At 36.6% G+C, this 18,138-nt stretch overlaps 1 long non-coding RNA gene across 1 annotated transcript; it reads right to left on the minus strand.

Moving 5' to 3' along the window:
• Positions 1–9,609: 9,609 nt before the first annotated feature.
• On the minus strand, positions 9,610–11,629 carry LOC148689951 (uncharacterized). Its single transcript, XR_015957632.1, has 3 exons — positions 11,420–11,629; positions 11,262–11,320; positions 9,610–9,983 (listed from the first exon to the last, which is right to left on the minus strand). It is a non-coding gene; the product is annotated as an uncharacterized LOC148689951 (long non-coding RNA).
• Between the last annotated feature and the right edge of the window lie 6,509 nt (positions 11,630–18,138).

Genomic DNA, 18,138 nt, shown 5'->3' on the forward strand with positions numbered 1-18,138 from the left:
CCGTTCGTTGGCTGAAAGGTCAAACCTCATTTGTATAATGGAAGTTGGCCATATGGTTTATTTCTGGTAATGTGATGACTTGTAATCACTTGCTTAGAATATATTTCACGCTTTTGAAAATAAGTATTTTTATTGCATAAATATTATAGTTGAAATCGTTTAATTTTTTAAATTTCATTTGAAAATAAATTTTATGTAAAATTATTTTTTGGTATCACATCGTCAATTTGTTTCATACATTTGAATGCATAAACGATCTTCTTTGATTGATTTTTTATTTAAGATAATTTTCAAATTAACTGATTTTGATTATAAAATTTATCAAGTAAAAAAGTGTTATTTGCAAGGTATGATACACACATTCTCACTTCTCTCAACTGGTTTTGTTTGAAGGCTTAAGTTTTTTTCTTTTTCTTTTTTGTTGGTAAAAGAAGCGCTTAAGTACACACACACACATTATCACTTCTGTCAACTGGTTTTGTTTGAAGGCTTAAGTTTTTTTTTTTTTTTTTTTTGTTGGTAAAAGAAGCGCTTAAGTTAGAGTTTAGTAATAACTTGCAATTCAAGGACAGTGGCTAACGTTTGTGAAATTTAATTAGGGCTTAGCTAAATGGGTGTTTTGATGTAAGCGCCTCATTTTTCAATTTCGTTGACTAAATATCTATTTCTTTTAGGAATTTGATTAAAAAAATTACTACAATTTTATTAGAGGTATGTTTGATTACCTATAATATTGGTACATTTTATTTTTTTTGTTACATTTGGATTTCTAATACATTTTGTTTCTTGGAACATTTAGAATATAAATGTATCAAAAGTCTGTATGTTTATTTTCAAATGTACCATAAGTTTTAAATACATTTTTTTATATAACTATATGTAAAAATTTAACAAACTAATGAATTTTCTTAGGAAAATATTATTTATTTTTTTAATGTAGGAAGAGACTAATTAACAGACATAAAAAGTTACTCTTTTTTAGTGATATTGAGGAACTAATTAAAATAATATTTTTAATTAAAGCCATGAACTTAAAATTACTAGATTGTAGGAAATTAGCTGTTAGCTAGCTAGCTTAAGTGGATATATATATATATATATATATATATATATATATATATATATATATTAAGAATCAGGATCCTCTTTGTGAGGATTCTGGAAATCCTCAAATCATGTCATCGTATATCGTGCGGTAAATTTTCGTTAAGTGCTGTTTATATTTAATTTTAAATAAAAATATTTAAAATGATTTCTGACCGCACGATGTACGATAAACGGACATGATTTAAGGATCCGAAGAGGATCCTCATTCATATATTAAATTAGTAGAAAAGTGTTGAGTTAGCAATTGATCAAAGCATCTTAATCAAATTTTGTAAAGTACCAAATGTTTAGTTTAAACAAGTTGAAAAAAGTGTAAATTAGTTTACTTCTTACTCCTTAGTTAAAATAGCTCGCATGTTCCCGTAACGTAGGTATATCAGTTCAAGTAGGATTATAGTTACATCCTAAAAGGATATCCAAGAATATACTCAAAGGGGTACTAGTATAGGAATAAGGATGCTCTCCAGATTCCTTCTGTGAGGATTCCGATGATCCTTCAATCACGTTCGTTCATCGTACATCGTGCGAGTAAAAAATTATTGTAATTTTTTATTTAAAATTAAATATAAATAGTATCTGACGACAATTGACCGCATGATGTACGATGAACGAACGTAATTGAAAAATTCACGAAATTCTGACAAAGAAAATCCGAAGAGAATCCTGGTAGTATATAACTCCTTCACATCTGTTTTTGGCTAATTTTGTTATTAAATTTGTATGAAGGGGCAATAATATAATTCAAAGTATTAGTATAATGACACGAAGACAACGAGTGATGGTTGTTGAAAGTAGTGAACAACACATCACCTAATAGAAATGTTTTGGTTGACTGGTCTTTGCTTTGACTGAGCACCAGAAAAAGGCAAATTAGGCCTAGCAAACTAGTCAGTATTTGTTATGTTTGAGTTAATGAGTTTTGTGGTTTCGTATCAGGTTAATGAGTTATATCAAAATTTGTTATGTCTAATGTTTAGATCTGATAAATAATATCTTCTCAAGTTATTAATGGATGACCTAATAACGACTTAACTTGTTAATAGATTAATGCAAAACTAGTTATTTTCGAATCAAGTTAACAAATCGTGCAAAAATTTGTCACGTCTACAAAAAATGAAGGGAGATTATATTCACACACCTCAAATTACTTCTCTCACACCCTTTTAAATTTTTAATATTTTTCTATCAAGTGTTAATGATGTATAGAACATATTTAAAAATTAAAAATAATATAAAAAAAATAATTTAAAATATGTGAATATAATCCCTCAAATGAAAACTACAAGTCTTAAAGTCTAGAGCAGATGGGGATGAGAACAAGAACAACTCGTTGACTGGAAAAAAATGAAAAGAAGCAGCGCGTTGCATCCCAAAGTTGAAAACTTGATGCATCGCTATCAGACTTGGTAATTAGTCGAGAACTCAAGGTCCATCATCCAAAGTTGATTCGTTCTTCCTAGTTGCTTGTGAAACTAACCTTCCAACGTGTTAAAGTAAGCCCTTTTTTTAGGACAAAGGAAAAGCAAATTTATTGAATGAGAAAGGCCCAATACAAGTACAACACACTAGTCCGGTAAAGTGGGGATAGCCAAAGCCCATTTAGCAAAAAAATAGACAAAACAAAAATCCAGAGTTGAAACCAGCAAAGGCCGAATGCTGTCAATGTCATCACCTCGCCAGCGACCACAAAGAAAATCGCCCGAAAAAAACAATTCCGCATTAAATTTGATGAAGGAATCGCACCACAAAACAACCAACAGCAAGTAAAAATCTCCAACCAAAATTCGCCACCAAGACCGTTATACCGGAGATGAGCCAATAGATATGAACCACCAAAACAAGCCCATGCAAGTAGAACCAAAACCAAAACAAAGGGGATGGGGCTAAGGGGGCATCTAAAACAGCCTCGTTGTGGGAAAAATCGCAACATGCTTGGCCCCGAGTTCCGGCATGCCGATTGGGCATAGAGACGTGAACTGAGGGCTAAGATATGTAGACCAAACCAAGTGCATCGCTCATGGCTTTGAACAAAGGTGGAAGATGACGAATGTTAGGGGTTGCAGGGAAGGGGTTGAAGGATGGGGATTGGGTTTGTCAAGACAAAGAAGATGGTAATAAACACTGAAATACGGCAAAGAACTCTGAAAAATGGCGAAAGACGCCAGGAAAACTTCCAAGTGCACAAGCATACATAAAGAAAAGGAAAAGATAAGAGGGGAAAGGGGTTGTCGGCCGACCCAAACCCAAGGAAGAAGTTGGTGGCACTGAGGAAGTTTGTGATTTACTCTGTGCAAGTGAGAAAAATGAGAGAATTAAAGTAAAGCTTTGAGATCTAAATGCTAGGAAAGAAAGACAAATTGCAACCCCCGCCTAGACGCATACTTTGTGTCTTGTTTATTTAATAGGTAAATTATCATTGTTAATGCACAAAATCAGTGAGGACTTTAGAACAACGTAAATTGTCAAGTTTGTGACCTTCGTTTAGTTGCTCTGATCACCTAGTAAGGATAAGGAAAGCAAACACAAGATGTACGTGGTTCACCCGGTTTGGCTACGTCCACGGAGTAGAGGAGTTTTCATTAATAGTGAAAGGTTTACACAAATACATAGGTTCAAGCTCCTCATAAGTGAGTTCTAATGAATAGTTTTGTACAAATGACATTAGAGATTCATTGTAGGAGAATGATCTCCTTTTTATATTTGAGGAGAGTCTTTAGTCTTATTCTAATGTTGACATGTGTCGCATTATGATTGGCCTCCGACGTCGACATGTGTCGTGCTGTGATTAGCCTCTGATGTTGACATGTGTCACATTGTGATTGGCTTCCTGGTTGAAGGGAAATTCTTATGGGTCCTTGACGGTACGACGTTGACTGGTGCTCAGTAATTTTGGGATTGGTCAAGTATGGTACAAATAGTGATCCCCTAAGTTCCTGCGTTAGGGAAGCTTCTCGATTGGGGACTTGCAAAATCTAAGCCACTAAGTAATCACGAAACTTCTAAGTACCGGAGTGTGGTATCATTTTCACTTGCCTTATTTGTCCCCTAGGTAAAAGTGGTATGCTATCTAGTTTTCCCCCAGGAAGGTGTGAGGATGGTCCTGGAGATGCTGAGGATGGCGATGAAAATGATATTGTGGCATCTTTTCTGATGTACTTGTCCCCAATCTAGGAGTGGTATCTTCCGCTACCTTATTTATCCCCCAAGTAGATGCGGTGGTTTTGAGATTAGTCAAGTACGATACAAACCATATAGTAGGAGTCCCCCAAGTCTCTGAGTGAGGAAAGTTGCCGAAAGAGGTGCCAAGCAAGGTAAGCAATCAGGGAAAGGGGTTCCAAGCAACCAGTTTCAGATCGGAAGTTTGATTTCAGGTTCCAACTAATTGCTCTCTTTCTCCTCCTCTTGTAGGTAATAACAAGGACAAAAAAAAAAAAACAGGGAAAAAGCATGATATGAGATACTTTTGCTTTTGAATAAGTAATGAATGAATCGGCACGTGTTTTGTCGCACTTGATGACTTTCTACAGGCTTGATCTTGGGCTGAAGGGTTTCTTAAAGGGGCTGTTGAGACTTGGTCTTGGACGAAACGGACCACGAGTGGTTTCACGTGGATGATCTTCTAAAACATCATTTCTTAGCGACTCATCTGTGCTTGGTAGTTTCAGTGCAAAGAGCCACCATCATATCAATTATTCTAAGTTATTTGCTGAGGAAATTCGAGACCTGACAACAGTTGAATATGAGTACTTGAGAGCAATGCAAGGTAAGCAACCAGGCAAAGCTTCTAGGCAATCAGTTCCAGACTAGAAGTTTGATTTCAGCTTTCGACTGATTACTTTCTTTCTCCTTGTTTTGCAGGTAAGAGCAATGGCAAAGGAAATATAGGGAAAAAGCATGATATAAGATACTTTTTCTTCGACCTAGATGATATGAGATACTTTTGCTTTTGAATAACTGTTTTCTTGCTGGGGAAATGAGTTGAGCATTTTGGGTGACTTGGTTGAGGAGGTATTCTTAAGGAAGAAGAAAATAGAGTATTTCGAGATGCTTTGTTGAATATGCATTCTCAGAGATGAGGAGGAGTTAGGCATTCTTGTAGGTCTGCCTGGCCATGAAGGATGGAGGTCAACATATATAGGGATTTCCCAATAGCAAGTAGTGGTGCTGTTCTTTTACTTTTCTCGGTAATAATGATGTAGTGGGAGTTGCAAAATTCACTCGTTTTAACTTTGTCAGAGATCTGTTGCCCTTGATATTTGAAAAGCTGATGTTGCGTACGAAAAGTGCCGATAAAGTTTATTCAGGAAAAGCTGGCTTTCAAAATTCGGAGAGCGATAACTTTTAGATTTTCTAACAAGAGGCCCTGTTGGAGATGCATTCTCAGATAGGAGGAAAAATTAGGCTTTCTTATAAGTCTGCTTTATCTTGGAGGATGGAGGTCGACACATAAGAATTTCCCAATAGCAAGTAGTGGTGCTATTCCTTCCTTTACCCTTGTAGGTAATAGTAGGGTAGTTGGGACTACAAAATTCATGTGTCTTAACTTTGTCAGAGATCTTTGACAAAGTTGCATATGGTATCCGAAGAGTTGAAGTTGTGTATGAAAATTGCTGGCAAACTTTAATCAAGAAAATCTGGCTCTTGAAATTCGAAAAGCGTTGCCTCTTCGATTTTTGAACAAGCAGCCATGTTGCCATTTCTTTTATAGGGGCACCAATTATGTTCAAGAAGCACGCTCAGAAAGTTACTGCCTGTAGAATTTTCCCCCTATTTTTTGTACTTCTGAGATTTATTGGACCTCATGTTTCCTTCATCATTTCTGAAAATGGCTTGCCCATCTGACCTTCGTTTTAACTTAATTGTTGTGGAAGAGGCAGACATGTCTCTTCAAGATAACATATGGCACCCATTCTTCTTATCCCCTAATGGTCCTCTTAACGTTGGGGATTCTGTGATGAAAAATGACATAGCCATTACGGTGGTGGCCAAGAATCTTCTTACTCACAAGGATAACAGGATACTTTCCAAACGGCCCGATGAGTTGGTTGTTCAAGACTCTCTGGCTTTTAGTGTTCAGTGTGCGGGCTTTGTATCCAATGTGGGCTAACGCCTACTTGCTCAAACCCACCAAGTTGAATCATTAACAGTTGAGGTTGCAAGTCTCAGACAAAAGATCAAAGGGCTCAAGCATGAAAATAGAAAGTTGCACATGCTTGCAAATAATTACTCCACGAGCATCAGGGTCCTTTGGCTAAAGAGGTCTATATATGTCAACCATCAGGTTTTGTCGATCTACAATATCCCACACACGTATGTAAACTTCGTCGTTCTCTCTACAGACTCAAACAGCCCTTCATGCTTGGTTTCAATGTTTTTCTCATCACCTGGAAGACTTGGGTTTCGTCGCATCGATCCACTGTAGATTCTTCCTTTGTTTACCTTCTTTGACAATTCCTCTGTACTTTATCTCTTTACATATGTGGATGACATCTTGGTGATAGGAAATAATAACACTCAAATATCATGATTTATAGATCGACTTGGAAAACTATTTTCTAAGAAGAATCTTGGGCTATTACATTTCTTCTTGGAGATGGAGGTAATTCACAAGCCAACCGGCTTCCACCTTTCTTAGTCCAAGTATATTTCGGACCTTCTCAAATGCACCAAGATGGCTAATTGTAAACCTCGGTCTATACCTGCACTAGGTCATCACTTAAGTATTCGTGAAGGATAACCCCTCTCTTATGCCAATGCATAGTGTTGTTAGGACACTTCAATTCTGTTTACGATACCTGACATTGCAAATTCACTATCAATCAGGTTTACCAGTTCATGCATTCTCCCGCAACTACTCACTGGGTAGCTGTTAAATAGATTTCCTAAAGTTCCAAAAAACAACGCGTAGTTTATTGGTCTAGCACTCAAGCAAATTATCGTCAACTCGCTTACACATCTGCAACATTGCCTTGGTTTCGAAACATATTTTATGACCTGCATATATATTTCTCTTGCACCTCCACGACTGTGGTGGGATAATACAAGTGTCATTGTTGTAGCCTCTGATGAGTCGATCTTTTACTATATATTTTACCATATTCTTAGTATTAATTTTTTGGTTATTTTGTGAGAAGTTTGATACTTTGATTTATATTCTTAATGTAGAACATTCGACTTCCTCTGGAGCAAAAAAATAATCAAACGGATGGATTTTGGAGTGATTCCAATTGGGGGATGTTCGTGAATCGGTTGACTTGATTGTATAATTTTCTACCAAGCAGTTTATTTATGGTGATGAAATAAAGAAACAGCGCGCAGTGCTGTCAAACTAACATTTTAGGATTCTTTGGGCTTTTTGGCGTCCAAGATAATGTCTTTTGGGTTCAAGGCCTTCTGCAATTATGTTCGGGACATCTCAAGCTTTAATTCTAGCCAATTTGACCTATTTTGGAGCCTTGAAGATCCAGAAACTTGGCTGTCTTGAGACTATGCAGATTTTGGGTGAATTTTACTAGTCAAATTAGGATTATGTTTCCTAATTTATTTTTATTTATTTGGTTTCCTAGTATTATTCTAAGACATTTTCTAGGTAGGGTTTTATTTTCTGGTAATATAAATAAGGCTTTTTAGCCATTAGGGTTTAGAGGGGAAAGAAGAGAACGCACGCACACTTTAGAGAGCTTTTGGATTCGAGTTTATTTTCAAGGTGTTTTTTATCCTTGTTTTTAATAATATTTCGTTGTATGATTGTTAGTAACTAATTTCCGTTTGTTAGGGTGAGGCCACGAGCCTTAGCAATAATATGTAGTTTCTTTTCAATTTGTTTATGATATTATGCATGCAGGTTTGAATTATTAATCACCGGTTTAAACTGTCTAACTGTCTTAATGCTTAGCTACCATTAAGATTGTAGACATCGAAATTTCGGTAAAATAAATGTTAACCAATGCATTAAAATTACAACCTCCACTCATTTCACCTAGATCATTCACTTACTTCACCTACAACCTCCACTCATTTCACCTACATCATTCACTTACTTCACCTACAACCTCCACTCATTTCACCTACATCATCCACTTACTTCACCTACAACATCCACTTACTTCACCAAGAAAATTTGTGGTGGTGATTCATTCTTAAAGCCTATAAATAGGCTTCTCCATCAAGGTATCAAAGATCCTAAAATCAACCAATTCACAAATACATTTCTCTACTCCCAAAATGGAAGAGAATACTCCCCACACATCCAAAATCCTTGAAGCTTTGAAACTATAAAGCTCTCAAGCATCCAACCCCCAAATTCCCAAGAATCCCGAAGAATGGAGAAAGCACTCTTCGTTCTTCGTCAAATCCTTGAGGCCATCTATTCTTCAAGATCAAGCCCAAAAGCCTCCCTTGAAGATCCGCTCATCCATCAACCTTCAAGATCAAGCCCAACGGCCCTTGAAGAAACCTCCATCAACCTTCAAGATCAAAGCCCCAAAGGCCCTTGAAGAAACTTTCAACTGTTCATCCAAGATCAAGTCTCGCGGCCCTTGGACCAACAATTCTATATCTTACAGAGATCGAATCAGAGGACCAAATTTGAGAAAGATCGTAACCCCAAAATCATTAAACACAAATATTATTTTTGTACACGTGTTCTTGTTTCAAGAAATTTCCGTGTTCACAAAGATTTTTAGAAAAGTAAATTGATACAATTTTGGTCGGAAGTCGGTCCCTGAAATTGACGAAGGCTTCTTGTGATTAATATGTGCAAGTTCACTTAAGATGAATACCATGTTTGGGGGTCCAAGTAGGCATATTTTAGGAAAACCTAACCTTCAAAATATGCATGTGTAATTCATAAGTAATTGGAAGAACTACATAGGATTGTTAAGATGGCAGAACCTTAGACTTTTACAATTTAATTTTCAAAAACCGTTTTCTTTTAGCTTATTTTATTTTGTCATTTTATTTAATTATTTTCTATTAAATTCGTTTTTATTATTGTAAATAAAAAAATCAACTTTTTCCAGAATTTTGTTTTAAGTAATTAATTAAGATTTGATTTGATACAAATTATTCATTCAATCCATATGGATAACGACCTTGCTAAAGTCATCTATACTACAATTACCTTGTACTCTTGCAAGTATTTTAAGTGTTTTTATCCCTACTTTTGCAAGTGGTAAAATCCCTATCAAGAAATTGACGTCGTTGCCAGGGATTATTTTAAATAATTTGTGTATATCAACTCTTAGTTTGTTATTATTGTATACATCTTTTTATTTAATTGCTTATTTTGTTGTTGTAGGTTACAATTTGTTTCTTTTTGAGCAGTGCAACAATGGAATTTGCAGTTCCCCCTGAATTCAATCTAACACCCGGTGGACCACCTCTTTGGGCTTCACTAGCAGAAACGGGTTATTATGGATTTAAGCCTATAGTTTGTGCTCTTTGCAATTTAAATACTCTTGATATTTTGCAATGTCCCGAGAGAGAATATTTTCCCGCATATGTTCAAACGCATATTAATATGAGGAACAACTCAAAAAGGCATTGGAACAATCCCTGTTCAGAATCCTACAATCCAAAGTTGAAAGAGCATCTTGAGCAGTTTTTTGAGCAGTTTAATATGCCACAAGAGCTTCCGGTAGAGGACAAGCTCTCTAAATTGTTGGAATCAATTGAGTTGTACATTGAAATAACCAATCAAGGATTTCTAATTCAAGCATTAAACTGTGGGAAGAGCTTTACTGATGAAGGGAAGATTGGTGCAGGAACTGAGGAGAAATATGCCACTTGCTTACGCCCAAAGGAGGAAGCACCACATGATGATCCAAAAATTCTCCCAGATCCTTTGGCTACCCAAGTTGATGTGCCACCAAAACCTTTCCCACAAAGCATGCAGGAAGACATGAGTGTTAATATGTTAGGGGAGGTTCACACAAATTTAACATCTAATATGTCGCATGATCAGCCCTCTAACACACTGTTGGATACAAGGCAGATGACTACTGATACAATTGATGTTGCTGAATTGGACAGTCCAACAGTACAAGCATTCAAATTTAAAGAAAAACTAAGTGAGTCCTACAGGCAAGCTAAGATCTACAAGGGAATGAAGAAAAAGTTTAATGACAATCCTATTCTTCATAGAGAACTTCGTCCGGTGCAGAAATTATGGGTATTAAATACCAGATTTAAGTCAATTCAAGGGAAACACAAGCATCAATGGAAATGAACTTATTTGGTTTCAAAGATACATTCTCATAGAATGGTGGACATTAAGAACTCAACTACTGAATTTAATTGCACATATCAAGTCAATCCGTACCTACTGTTGCTATATGATGCTGTTAAATAGTGGTTGATTCTAATAGAACAAGTGACGTGATCATCAATTCCTTCCTCTAAGTCTAGTTATAGACGTTAACTAAAGCGTTAATTGGGAGGCAACCCAATTTTTTCCAACTCTTATCTTTTTAATTTCGTTCAATTTAGTTTTCTTGCTTTTATTTCAATTACAAAAATCACCAAAAAAAAACGAAAATTGAAAAACACAAAAATAGCCATATTTTTAGTTAATTAGTATTTTATTTTGGGTTTATTCTAATTAGATTTTTCTTGTGTGATCTTTGCAGGTTGTATTTGGAAGCAATTAAGCCCTAAATATCCACTAAGCGCGCACATTCATCTGAATCATGCATTCAACAGCATTTACAAATTCAACTCAGCACATCAGAATTCATCATCAATGAAAAGTGCAGACAATTAATCGAATGCAGAAATATGCACATGCAGTTTTCCAGACATACTCAGAGTGGGGTTGGTGATGAAGCCCCTTACATTGCTTGGCCCCCCTTTCACTCAATCACTCCCTCGCATTTTATTTAAAATATTACTACATACAAGTCTCGGGGTGCGATCCAAGCAACATAGAGGAGAGCACAATTGTTCATGCAAACCAAGGATCCAGTTGGTGCATTGTTTAGCTCAATATTCATCATATTATTCAGGGCAGCATGCATAAAAAAAAAATTGGAGACTTTCAGACCTATGGATGTGAGACAGAAGCCACACATTGACCAAATCATATGAACAACAATGACTACAAAGACACAGATTCACATAATCTATTCATCCAAATCGTTGTTGAAAATTTATACCTTTTGTTCAACCTTAAGATCTGCGATTTAGGTTGTTTCCTGTTGTGGATCTAAAAGTCCTGCACAAGATACACACATGCATGAGGTACATCACATCTCTCTTCCATTTCATCTAAGCAGAAGCACAAATATTGCAGAAGGAGAGTGAGCATTTTTACCTGCCATGGAGGACAAAGATCCCAGTGATGGCTGTGCAATGTGATGGATCTGGGGTTGCAGGTATAGCTTCAGAGTTCCCGATTTTCATTTCTCAAACCCGAAGTTTGGGGGTTGCAAGTTGTAGTTCGAACATCAGTTACGACTTTGGACAAAATGGCTATGGTGGCATGGCTATAGAGATGGATGAAGGTTAGAGATAAGCAGCGCTATTCTAGTTTTTATTGAGTAAAACTAATGAAAATAGCTCGAAACCTTTGAATTTTAACAATAAGGACAAAATAAAGGGTAAAGTAAATAGTACCATGATTAAGTTTTTAATGTAAAAATGTGATTTTTTTGTTAGGGAAGTGTTATTGGCACTCCAAAAATCTCATTCTACACTCCTCATAAGTGTAGTTTTCTTTCCTAATATAGAAAGTTTGGAGTGTAAAATGAGATTTTTGGAATACTAATAACAATTCTCTTTCGTTAAAATAAATAGTATTTGAAGTTTTTCGTTAAAGTTTTCTTTTTATTATAGTTCACGTGTGTACTTGCAGCCGAAACCCGTTGGCTTGATCCATCTTTCGCTGGATTGGGTTCACTCATGGCCCACTGCATTACCTCAAATTGTTAAGCGGATGGGCGCCATGATTTCCATGCATCAGGAGACCATGTCGAACCCAGGTACCATCTTGCCTTTAAGTTTTATTTTATTAAGATTTGTATCTTTTGTCTTTATATTATCTTTTTAATTTCAGTTTTTATTTAATAGCTAGTTGTTAGTCTTTTTATGAATTTATTTTCATGTTTTTTGTTTATTTTTCTACACCTTGAGGATAAAGTGTGATTTAAGTTTAGGGATGGGAAATAAAAATTTTAGGATTTTAATTTTTCTGTCAGTTTAAAAAAAATTCATTCTTTTTATGTTAATATCCATAGGTTATTTTAAACGTTAGAAAAAATGGACATGGTGAAGGTTAATCTCACACTAGAGTCTTTTTTATTTATCGTTGCTTAGACACTAATTCATGAGTTATACATTGAAAATTTGCACATCTACATCAACATGGTTTGTGGGGAGTGAGATTGAAACCCTCACTTTTAGTCTAAGCGTATTTCAATTTTTGTTCGTAGTAAAGTAAAGTTAGTTATTGTTAAAATAAAGTAATAATGGTTCCATCCGAGACTTTACTTAGTAACCGGGCCAGTCCTGCCTGATCAGCAGTGATTCTCATGTCTAACGGTAGAGTCTTGGCATGGGGCAGAGTGGTTAGTTGGTTTCATAGCCTTTTCAGCTCGAGGTAGTAAGTCCTTAGGGATGTTCTACACCTAGTGCCCTAAAGCCTTTGTGGTTTGGGAGTCATTGACCTAAAGCTCGCTACCTAGGTTGGATAGAAAGCTTAAGGGAACTAGCATTACACGACCACTACTATTACTGAAGAAAAAAAAATGAAAAAGAAGAAAAAAAAAATAAAAGAGGAAGAAAATAAGGAAAAAAAAATAGTTATGTTTCAATTTAGTATGTGTGAAATAAAAAAGGACAAGATGACACACCCCGACCCAGAAAGTCCATTTGGACCCTGAATCGAGCTGTGCTGGCCGACACCTGGAAGGTGACGAAGCCATAAAATGTGATAGTGTATAAAAAGTGAATGAATTTGAATCTAAAAGTGTCTAAATACCAGAGTGCGCTACGAGTGGGAGCGAACCCATTTCACACGTGATGTCAGAGCATAAGTAAGGTACAGTAGTGTGGGTAAGAATCACACCCTCAAAAATATCCATCAATACTAAGATTCGCCACAGATTCTTGTCGATACAAACTCAGCAGTTAAAACCTGGAGGGCACCAAACAGAAGGTGTGAGTAAACAATAAAACCAAGCTTCCCAAAGTTACTACCTCTCAAAAAGTAATGCCCCTAAATGTAAAACCCGTATCGTTTTCCATAAGACAGTACAACATATATACATATATCCAAACCATACTCAGAAATGACCAAAACCATGGTTTGCCATCAACTCCACCATACATTAATAAGTAGGCCAAATGAACTAAATCACTACAAAGTGATATATCAGTCAGAATCATCTAAAATGACTTGTACATCTAATCCATATCTCATCAATCCTGGCTAGCATATAAGTCAGAGTCACCTATAGTGACCTGTACGACTTATCCATATCTCATCAATCATGGCTAGCATATAAGTCGGAGTCACCTATAGTAACCTGTACGACTTATACATATCTCATCAATCATGGCTAGCATATAAGTCGGAGTCACCTATAGTGACCTGTACGACTTATCCATATCTCATCAATCCTGGCTAGCCAATAGCTTAATAAGTATACCTGCACACGAGTCGGAACCACCTAAAGTGGTCTGTACGATAGGACTGGGTGTAAATAAATACGCTCAAGTGCTACGATCACGTGAAGACTGGGCGAATAATCGCGGGTCACCTACGAGTCGGAACCACCTAAAGTGGTATGTACGACAGGACTGTGCACCTACCTTGAATCCAAGGTGAGCATAAGGTGCGGGAGGTGAACATTACGTGAAGGACTATGCCCTGGCCACAGGCGGGAGCACTAACACCGGGGTGCAGGTTTATGAGCTCTCAATGCATCTCAATATAACATGTGCAACTCATGGCAACCAGTACGACAGTATCGAAGTTGCCTAACTCATAACTGCAGTCATGCTATAACGCAATCGATTCAACTATTACCATAAACTCACCTGAACTTACCTGGGTGTCCTGAGTTCACCTTTGCACTTGAAAGCATTCCCAATAATTATATGCAAGTAATATACATATGGATATATCATGATGCAATCTACTACTTAACCATGTCGTAGTATTTTCAATTATAAACAATATGGTGTGAAGTGTACAATCAGTAACGCCCTACTCCCAAACTACTTATTTTCAGGGATAATTATCCATGACAACCCAATTAACTCTAATTTAACTAACTAATTCACAAAACTAAAACTTGCCTTTACAAATTTCCTTCGCATTACTCAATTTCCCAAGCAAGGCTTTTGTCTCAAATATTTTATGGCTGCATCTAACGTCTCGTTAGACTGCCTACGTACCCTAGACAGGGATCAAGCCATTCGTAGTTCAAATAGTACTTCAAGCATTCAGAATAAATATGTATGAAAGTAATATGCCTAATCAATTTAAAAGTGTCGATAGAACTCTCAATAATAAGTACGATAAAAAGGAAAAGATGCACTCACCTGGAGTCCACGCTATGATTCTTTAGCGCACGCATCGAGGCGTCCTGAATGATTGGTCCCTGTGACCAATTATCAAATCACATCTCAGAACTCTTATCCGTAGAATATGTAATTCACATAAAACACAACCTCAACGACATTCTAAAATAGTTTGATACCCATTGACCACAAGTCAACCGTCGATCAAAGATCGACGGTAGGGTTTACAACCCTGTATAACTTGATCCGGAAGATCCGCATATCAGATTTCCAATCCGTAACTCCCAACGATCCACAATATGTTTCTAGAATAACATATTAAAATTTCATTACGATCCAACGGTCAGATCTCCGCCAATTGCCTAAAACAAGTGGCCGTGAACATTTATTTTACTAACTTACAAATCCAATTCAGGAAGATCCGTAAGTCGGATTCCCGATCCGTAAATTCCTATAATCTTTAAATATTAAGTATTATAATGTATCCAATTTTGGTGACGATCCAACAATTGGATCATCGATTCACATTTTATCAAGTAACGTATCGTAACGAACTTAGGTTCCAACTATCAACCTACGTCATTCAAATGACAAAACTGAATTCAAGACATTTGACATAGCCTAAAAATAGCATTGGCGGCCCACTGACCACGCGCCGCCGCGGGTGGCGGTCAGCCGCCCCGACTCGTCGGAAAATTCAACTATTTCCAAAAATTCTCAAACTTCACAGAAATGAAGATCTCAGTGAGTGGAGCAACTATCATACCTGCCACGAAGTCCAAAAGTGGACGGAAGATGGTCAATTTTTCCCACGAAGCCGGCGGGTGCCTAAAACTTCCCGACATCGATTCGTCGTCTACGGTGGTCCAACGGGGTCAAGGTTGGTTGGGTTTTGCTCCTAGGATGATGGGCTACAAAGCCCAAGTGGTGGCATCGGCCATTGCTTTGCCGATTTGCCGGAAAATCAAGAAGGGTGGCCGGAGCACCATTGATTTCCGTCAACTTTCGTGGCCTCAAACCGCCTCATACCATGGTTAATCAAGGTGGTTCTTGGGTGGGTTTTGTAGAGGGGAATGAGAGCTTCAAGATGGTGGTGATGGCATCGAAAAACTCCACCGGAGTTGGCCGGAATCGTCCTTGGAAAGTGGGTGGTCACGAGTGGGAAAAACCCACGGGAAAGCTGGGATATTCTTTTTTTTTTTTTTTTTTTTTTTTTCTTTGCTTTTCTTTCCTTTTTCTGATTGGGCTTCACCTTAAATAACCAATTTCTGATTGGGGATTTAATTTAATCAACACTAAACCTTGAATAACCAATTTCGAACGTCCGTAACTATACCGTTATAATCCGGACTCGCAAATGGTTTTCGCCTATGCGTTCACATCCACGAGTATTACGAGAATATGTTAAAAGAATAAGTCATACGTCTCTCTAGACGATGGTCAACAGAAGTCAAAGTTCTTGCCTCTAGGGCAATTTAGTAAATTCACGCTTTTTAAATAAAATAAAAACGTAAAATTTGGAACGGGTTGTCACAATCTACCCACCTTAAGAAAATTTCGTCCTCGAAATTTAAAATCATCAGTCCAACGTTGAATACTCAAATTTAAAGAGATATGTATGTAAATACATACACGAGGAAGACATCAAGTTATAGCGACTACATAAAAAAAAGATGACATTCTGTCATGATCGGAGTGTAGTGACTCTTCTTTCATGCCTCCAAATTCCTACTATCCTCTCATAAACGTATTCAAAGCGTAATGCACTTCGAAATTAAGCATGTAATATTTTTAGGTCAAGCCCACCTAACAATTAACGAATTAAATAAGTAAATACAAATATTAACGTAGAATAATCTACTTGTTTACTTACTTAACAACCCAACGAATAAGTTATTAATATTACGGTCTGTACCCCACAAAACCGACAATTCACTGTTGTCTTGATAAGCAAGTAACAATTCCCGAGGGTGCAATATTACCATCTTGCCCCTCAATGGGAAATACACATACCAGCCTCGATCGTACTCATTCACTACCTTCTGAGGCAACATCGTCAATAACATAAATTTTCAACATCACAATCTCAATCAAATATTTGTTCGCAATAATCTTCTGTAAATCACAAGTTGCACATACAATATTTGTATTATATTTCGAGGGATACCATACTCCTAAACAGGAATGTAACCGTAGTTACCCATAATTCTAACAAAAGTATACGTCTATTAAATATGCACTGTGCGTAAAATCTTCATACATCAACTCCAATGATACCATAGTTAAACCGAAATTGTAACTGTGGTTACAAGTGACTAGAATGGAAATAAGGATATACTGCAACCATGCTACTGGTGGGACAAACAAGATGCAACTCGTCCACAAAGGTCTGAGTAACTCATTTCAAACTAATCGTTAATCTAGGAGTAGAAATGCAATACTGAACAACTTCTAATACTCAAAATCTTCATAACGACTTCCAAAGGCTTGGAAGTGAAACATGTAACACGATGAAATATAAATACACCAAGATGATAATCTTGTCAGGTTTCTATTTGTTGAATTTGTATAGAAGTCTAGGAGTAGTTTTCTCAAAAAGTCATCGTCCTCTGGACGCAATTAGAAAATTGTAATTGCCCAAGGAAGTTTGAACTCTATATCCTCAATATCCCCACGACATTAATCAAAAGTGGGGTGCATCTAGAGTGAGGATTCATTTAGAACACATCAAAGGGAGCCTCGATTTATCTCTTTCCTACTTCCACATTTGATCACGTCACAAAGAGAACTTCTAGATCACATCCCCCGAAGAGGTTGACTACGTCCCACTTCTATCTTAGTGGTCTTCACAAGTGTCTTGTTGTTGAAATTTCAACACCCATTTTAAGGAAATAACTATTGCCAATACTTCAATTTTTAGAGCAAGAAGAATATTGTTTTCTACTTAAGTAAACAACCACCAATTGGTACATCATATAAGCGTATCATTGGTTTAGCATCACGATTAATGAATTTCACATTCTTTACATATACAACATATCTCGAACTGCGCATATAAAAAGATACTTCCTAACTCCATTCATACAAAATGATTAAAATCATTTGAACCATTTCTTGGTATATTAAAGGTAACTCTATATCGATACTCATACTTCCCAATTAAATAGAAAATGACAGGCTGGAAGTGTGCGAGAGTAGATACACCATAGTGCACTCATAGATGCCAATTTAATTTTACTATTGCCTCCGACAAAACTTAGCTTGTTCCAAAAAGTTCGAAGATCAATGAAGATTTGGACACACTTTTCTACATAAGAGTCCCAATCAATATTCCAATGAAATTAGAAATTGTTAATTCTAGGTCATAAGTATGATGGTTCATCTTTAGCGGTTCTACCACCGAGAAACATAAGCGTTAACATACTAAGAAAGTCTGAATCTGAATTGACTTATCACATCAATCGACAATCACCATGCATCATCAAAATCTCCCCAGAGAAGTGTCAT

This window comes from Pyrus communis, chromosome 16, assembly GCF_041283825.1.
Source record: "Pyrus communis isolate YQ-2024b chromosome 16, ASM4128382v1, whole genome shotgun sequence".
NCBI classification, from domain to species: domain Eukaryota; kingdom Viridiplantae; phylum Streptophyta; class Magnoliopsida; order Rosales; family Rosaceae; genus Pyrus; species Pyrus communis.